We start from the raw sequence: 6,000 nt of genomic DNA, 5'->3' as shown, positions 1-6,000 counted from the left end.
CTCTCTCTCTCTCTCTCTCTCTCTCTCTCTCTCTCTCTCTCTTCCAGAATGTAGTCGTTTCGTTCGTCTTCGTTTTCCGTTTCTCTGTCTCCCACCTACAGGTGCCCATTGTCCGTTTGTGTTTGAAGAGTATGGGTCATTTCCGTACTCAACAGCAGTATGATTCCAAGGTCACGATGTCCGTTTACTTGCTTTAGGGGTGTGTCGTTAAGAGTGAGTTGGTGGTTTGGTGTGAACGACAAGGTAACGGTCTTTGTGGCATTGGCGAGGAGGTGCCATCTCCGCAGCCAGGCTGCGGCAGCTGAAACGGCTGACTATAGGGACAACTCCGATGTCAAACGGCTCTGGTGTGTTGCGATTTGCGACGTGTCATCTTCAAATTGGCTGCACTTTGTGTTCGAGTTGGTGCAGGCAGAGGGCAGGTCAATCGTATAGACCAAGTACAGCAGGGGGCCTAGAACGGATCCTTGGGGCACCCCTGCTGGTATGGCTTGCCACTCAATTGAAGACGTTGGCGACACGAACCATCCATTGCGGGGCGGTATCCTTCAGGCCGAGGTGGTTGTATTTCAACATTTTCGGTTGCAAATATGGCATCTGGTGTCTTCTTTATCTTGGTTTCTTTTCCTGACTTCTTTAGTCAGCTCACCAGGGTAGTTGGCCGCAGCCAGATGTGAACCGGATAACGAGCGAGTTATGGGAGCGAGGACTGAGAACAGAGTGTCTCAGATGGAATAGGCGTGCCAGCAGATAGCAGAAATAGGCCATGATTCAGAACCACTTGGGACAGTCAGATTAATTATTCCTGGACCGAGCCAGCCAGGGAAAAAAACCCTCGCGCCGATGGACGCAGTAGTGAGGAAAAAAGCCGGGCGTATATCTCCAATAGCAATTTGGCATCATGTAGGCGTAACAAGCACATCATGACAAAAATCTATAAAAGAACAACAATAATATGCACAGAAATGAAGGGTGGGAGGGCAGGGATACTGGTGAGACTCAAAACTGACTGAAGTAGTCAGGAAAAGAAACGAGGATAAAGAACACACCAAATGCCATATTTTCAACCTAAAATGTTGCGGGTGAAATCATTTCTCGCCTATCTCGCTGCGCTCGGCCGGCAAGAAATACAACTTCTCCCTCCACATATACTGGCACATACAAAGACATAGACAGCAATAGCAACGATACACAAAATGAAGGGTAGTTGGCCGCAGCCAGATGTAACTCAGAAAAAGCAAAGCACGGCGACAACGAGAAAGAAGGCAGAGAGATGCAAGAAAGACAAGAAGACTGACAGAAGAGAGGACAAAAGTGAGCAGGCCATGACCTACACAAAGTTGCTCATAGTCCAAGGAGCTAGCACCCTGATCTGGTGCAGTTTATCCCAGCTCAAGGATGAAGAACAAGCCACAATATTCAGTGTGAGAGCATGTAGGGTGTTTAAAGTAGTTCCGGTGTCGGGAACTGGTCAGCCAGGAGTTGACCGTAACAGAGGATAGTGGCTGCTTCTGTGAATGGGTGCGTTGTGAGAAGGTAAACTTGAGCCATGACCGCTGAACTGGTGACCAGGCAGGAGCTGGATTTTGTGGGTGCCCAGCAGCACTCAAGGCAGACACAAAGGGTGACACTGCTGTCTGCAATAGGTGCACCACATGCAGAGCCAAGTCTGCTGGCCCCCGCACTGGAATAACACGTAGGCGAGTGTGTTGGCACGTTGTTGAGCTGAGCGTGTGCATGTCTTTGTCGGAAGCGCTTCACCCACATACCTGGCCAGCTGCCAATGTCTGGCTTGTCCGTTTTGGAAGCGATCCAGTTAGCGTCTGCGGCAGGGCATTGGTATTGCTGCAGCTCTCGCAGTGCTTTTGTTTGTGGCTTGCGGTGTGTGCATGACGAGTGGTTGGCATGCGAAATGTTTTTCTTTTTATCTTCACCCAGCGCGTGGCCATTGGCACTTGTTGACTGGGTACTGGTCTGTATTCTCCACTATATCTTATCTGCAGAGTTGAGAGATCCCTGCCTTGTTTTCTCTGTGTGAGTTTGACTGGAACAAGCCGCTCCCAAGATGACTTGTTCAGCTTTAGCGGCCGCGACGAGTCTTCTCGCCGTTCTTCTCTGCCTGACATCAAGTAAGTTTCCACTTGCATTTGTCGGCGTTTGCCAGTACATGTAGTAAAGTAGGAAAAATGTAGGCATTTTGCTGCTAACAGTCTCTACTAAATGTAGTATCCCTGCCTGACCAATACGGAAGCAGTACGGAACTAATACGGAGCCTTGCCTGATGTATATTTAGTTTATCTCCGTATGTAAGCGTACGGCGTCTGTTGCATATAAGCGGCTGCGCATTTCTGTTTTGATGAAGATAAGAGATTTTGATAATAACGAGCTTTTCAACCTCCAGGTGTGCACCGGAGAGAAAGTCAGTTATTTTGCCGTTTCTTCTTTCACTAATAATTATATCTCAGGTGTGTAGCTGAAAGAAGTAGAATAAAAGTAATTATTGTTGATTTCACCGCGCCTACCACTCGGCTACCCATTACATAAATAAGGAACCCTATCCTTACATTTGGCAGGGCATCCCATATACGGACATGCATTTTCTGGCCTACCTGAAACTAACAGCAATGTACTTTGAGGTACAAGTTTGCACATGTACAATCGTCACTTAAGAACTCTTCCTCTCCTCTCCTCCATGCGCTCTCACAATCACAATCGTCATGTAAAGAACTCTTCCTCTCCTCTCCTCCATGCGCTCTCACAATCACAATCGTCATGTACATGATTATAATAAAGCCCAGACCCTCTAGACTTTGAATAACTTGTAGGTCAAATTTGGTTTAGAGATTTTTGAGAAATGTTTTCCGGATCGTGCTCAAGCAGTTCCCCCAACTTTTCTAATAGTTTTCTAAGCGATGGGATAACAAAAAAATCAATTTTTGAAATTGTATGCACAAACTGATCACAGATTTGATTTGGTATAGATGCTAGCCAAGCAGTTTTTAGAAACGCACTGTCAAACAGGGAAAATTGCTAGTTTATCGGTTTTCTTTGATTTGTGTGGAAATGCACCCCCCCCCCCCTCCCCCTGCCTGTACATGTGCACATGGATTTAAGGAACGTACCAGTATGCATCAATTTTCCACCATGACGTTTTGCTGGGCAGGTCCAATACATTCATACCCAATATGATACTAGCTCTGCGTAATGGGTCAAGAGCTTTCTTAGATCATCCTCGGAATAAATGTACTACTTCAAGTAGAATGGGTTGTACCCGCCAAGTATGGGGCAACTTGCCTGGCAAAAAGGTGACGGCCATCTTCGATGCATACCTCCAATCCGTTGCTAAATTCTGTTCCTGTTTGTGGGTGCGTGGCTGTGTTGGTGTCTGTGTGTGCATATGTCTCTTCAACTCGCCTGCATGGGAAAATAATGGACGTCGCTTTTTGTCTCAGCCGCTCGAGGTGGGTAATTTTTCTATTCTGCATTTGCACAATATTTTTTTGGACGATAACTTTAGTTTCCCTTGGGTAGAGTTCACAACCTTGGGCTTTTGGAAAGCTTGAGCAACGAGAAGTTCTCTAGCCTTCAACAGTCGGACGGACAAAAATCCATTTGCAATTCCATTTTTGAAGCGAAGTACGGCTCATCGACATGTTGACTATTTGTAGCCTCTTTTAAAATTTGTACTTTCATGCTAACACATCTGAATGTACTACCAGGGAAGCTTCCAGGTTACGTTTTAGGAGCATAATCATTGCCAAATAAACACAGCACAGGCACAGACACCAAACAGAATATGTACGTGTACATTAATATCTCGAAAGAAAAGGTGAAATTGGATACCCCTCCAATTTGTTTTCCTTACATTATTATTATTATTATTAATATAGCTATGAATAGGATGAAGGCCGCAGACATCACGCAACTACTTTACTTGTTTGACATGTATTATGGGTCGTCCGGGGTTACCGATTGTTTTTACAAAACGAAAAGTTTTAGTATTTTTCAGCCCCCACCCACCCACCCACCTTTTCTGCAGGTAAAACGAATTCCAGTATAATATTGATGTCAATTTTCGACATCCAGAAGTAACTGGGCATTCTCAATCAGCATTCAATAATAATTATTTTCAAAACGAAACACCATCAAACCCACCCACCCACAAACGAAAACATTTCGTTTTGAAAATATTATTGGTAACCTCGGACAGCCCCTTACTGCGTACTTTATCAAAAATATTATTGAAAAATCCAGAATCGATTTTCTCGTTCCTATCATCAGTGGGAAAAAATAACTAAATGATACAACCAAAGAAACTGTGCATTAAAACCACTAGAGGAAACGCAAAAAGGTAACAAGATTACGTAACCAAAGGCGAGAAGGCACTGAACGAAGTGTCAACCTATGAATACAACTTCAGTGCCACAATGTGCTCTTTCTGCTTACACAAAACAGGCTTATGAATACGTATACAAACTGCCTCAAGGACTTTCAACCGTTGGACATGACGCGTACGACACAGTGCAGAAAAATGAGAGTCATCATACACACCAAGACAGTCAGGACGAGATAACAAGTGTAGATACACAGCTGACCTTTTTACGATCAACACATTCATCCGCCTCAATAATATTTTTGTTATAAAATACACAGTAATACATGTCAAACAAGAAACGAGTATTAAACAAGTATTATTATTATTATTAGTAGTAGTAGTAGTAGAAAGGAAAAGGACAGCCTTCCAACTGGGAAGGTTCAAGGTTATGGAAAGACCAAAGAGGGGAAGTTGGGTGGTGTGCTGCTTTGCTGCTTCGAATTGTAGTTAGACCGCTTTGTCAAATCGCCTACTGGTCTCATCATCGTACAGTGACAATCAACATTCTTTGTTCCGTTAGGACTGTAGCTTGTGCTCGTTTTCGTTGCGCTTGCCTTCCCTTTTTGGTCTTTCCATAACCTTGAACCTTCCAAGTTGGAAGGCTGTCAGTTAGCGCTACGGAGATGTGTTGAAGCTAGGTGTCAGGACGTCGAATGTCTCAGCACCCTGTCCGTTTTGTGCCTAGTTGTTGCACTTTCTGACTGTATATAGTATCTAGTTACAGTGGTGGAAAGTTACTCTTAACTCGTTTCCATATGTCCTTTTCCCTTCTACTTTTATTATTGGCTCAATACCCGAGTTTCAAATTATTATTATTATTATTATTCAAAGGATCAGTCGGTGAAGTGAACTGCCTGAAAAGAGAAAAAAAACGCCAGACCCACCAGGACTCGAACCTGGGACCCTGCTTGTCATGAGCAATGCTCTAACCACTGAGCTATGGGACCAAGCTGAACCTAGAAGGCGCTGACAAGTTTTTCACTCCAAAGGCAGCTCACAACACGTGCCACACATACTGATGGCACTTGGGTCTTTTTCCCTCCCCCAGGGGACCAACCACGGTCAGTTTCTGGAAACTACCAGAGGTGAAAGAAAGTGATTAAATTTGGAAAGGATTGGGAGAACTTCATATTCAAAGGATCAGTCGGGGAAGTGAACTGCCTGAAAAGAGAAAAAAACGCCAGACCCACCAGGACTCGAACCTGGGACCCTGCTTGTCATGAGCAATGCTCTAACCACTGAGCTATGGGACCAAGCTGAACCTAGAAGGCGCTGACAAGTTTTTCACTCCAAAGGCAGCTCACAACACGTGCCACACATACTGATGGCACTTGGGTCTTTTTCCCTCCCCCAGGGGACCAACCACGGTCAGTTTCTGGAAACTACCAGAGGTGAAAGAAAGTGATTAAATTTGGAAAGGATTGGGAGAACTTCATATTCAAAGGATCAGTCGGGGAAGTGAACTGCCTGAAAAGAGAAAAAAACGCCAGACCCACCAGGACTCGAACCTGGGACCCTGCTTGTCATGAGCAATGCTCTAACCACTGAGCTATGGGACCAAGCTGAACCTAGAAGGCGCTGACAAGTTTTTCACTCCAAAGGCAGCTCACAACACGTGCCACACA

This window comes from Sycon ciliatum, chromosome 11, assembly GCF_964019385.1.
Source record: "Sycon ciliatum chromosome 11, ocSycCili1.1, whole genome shotgun sequence".
NCBI classification, from domain to species: domain Eukaryota; kingdom Metazoa; phylum Porifera; class Calcarea; order Leucosolenida; family Sycettidae; genus Sycon; species Sycon ciliatum.
Note: the sequence above shows the minus strand (reverse complement) of the source record.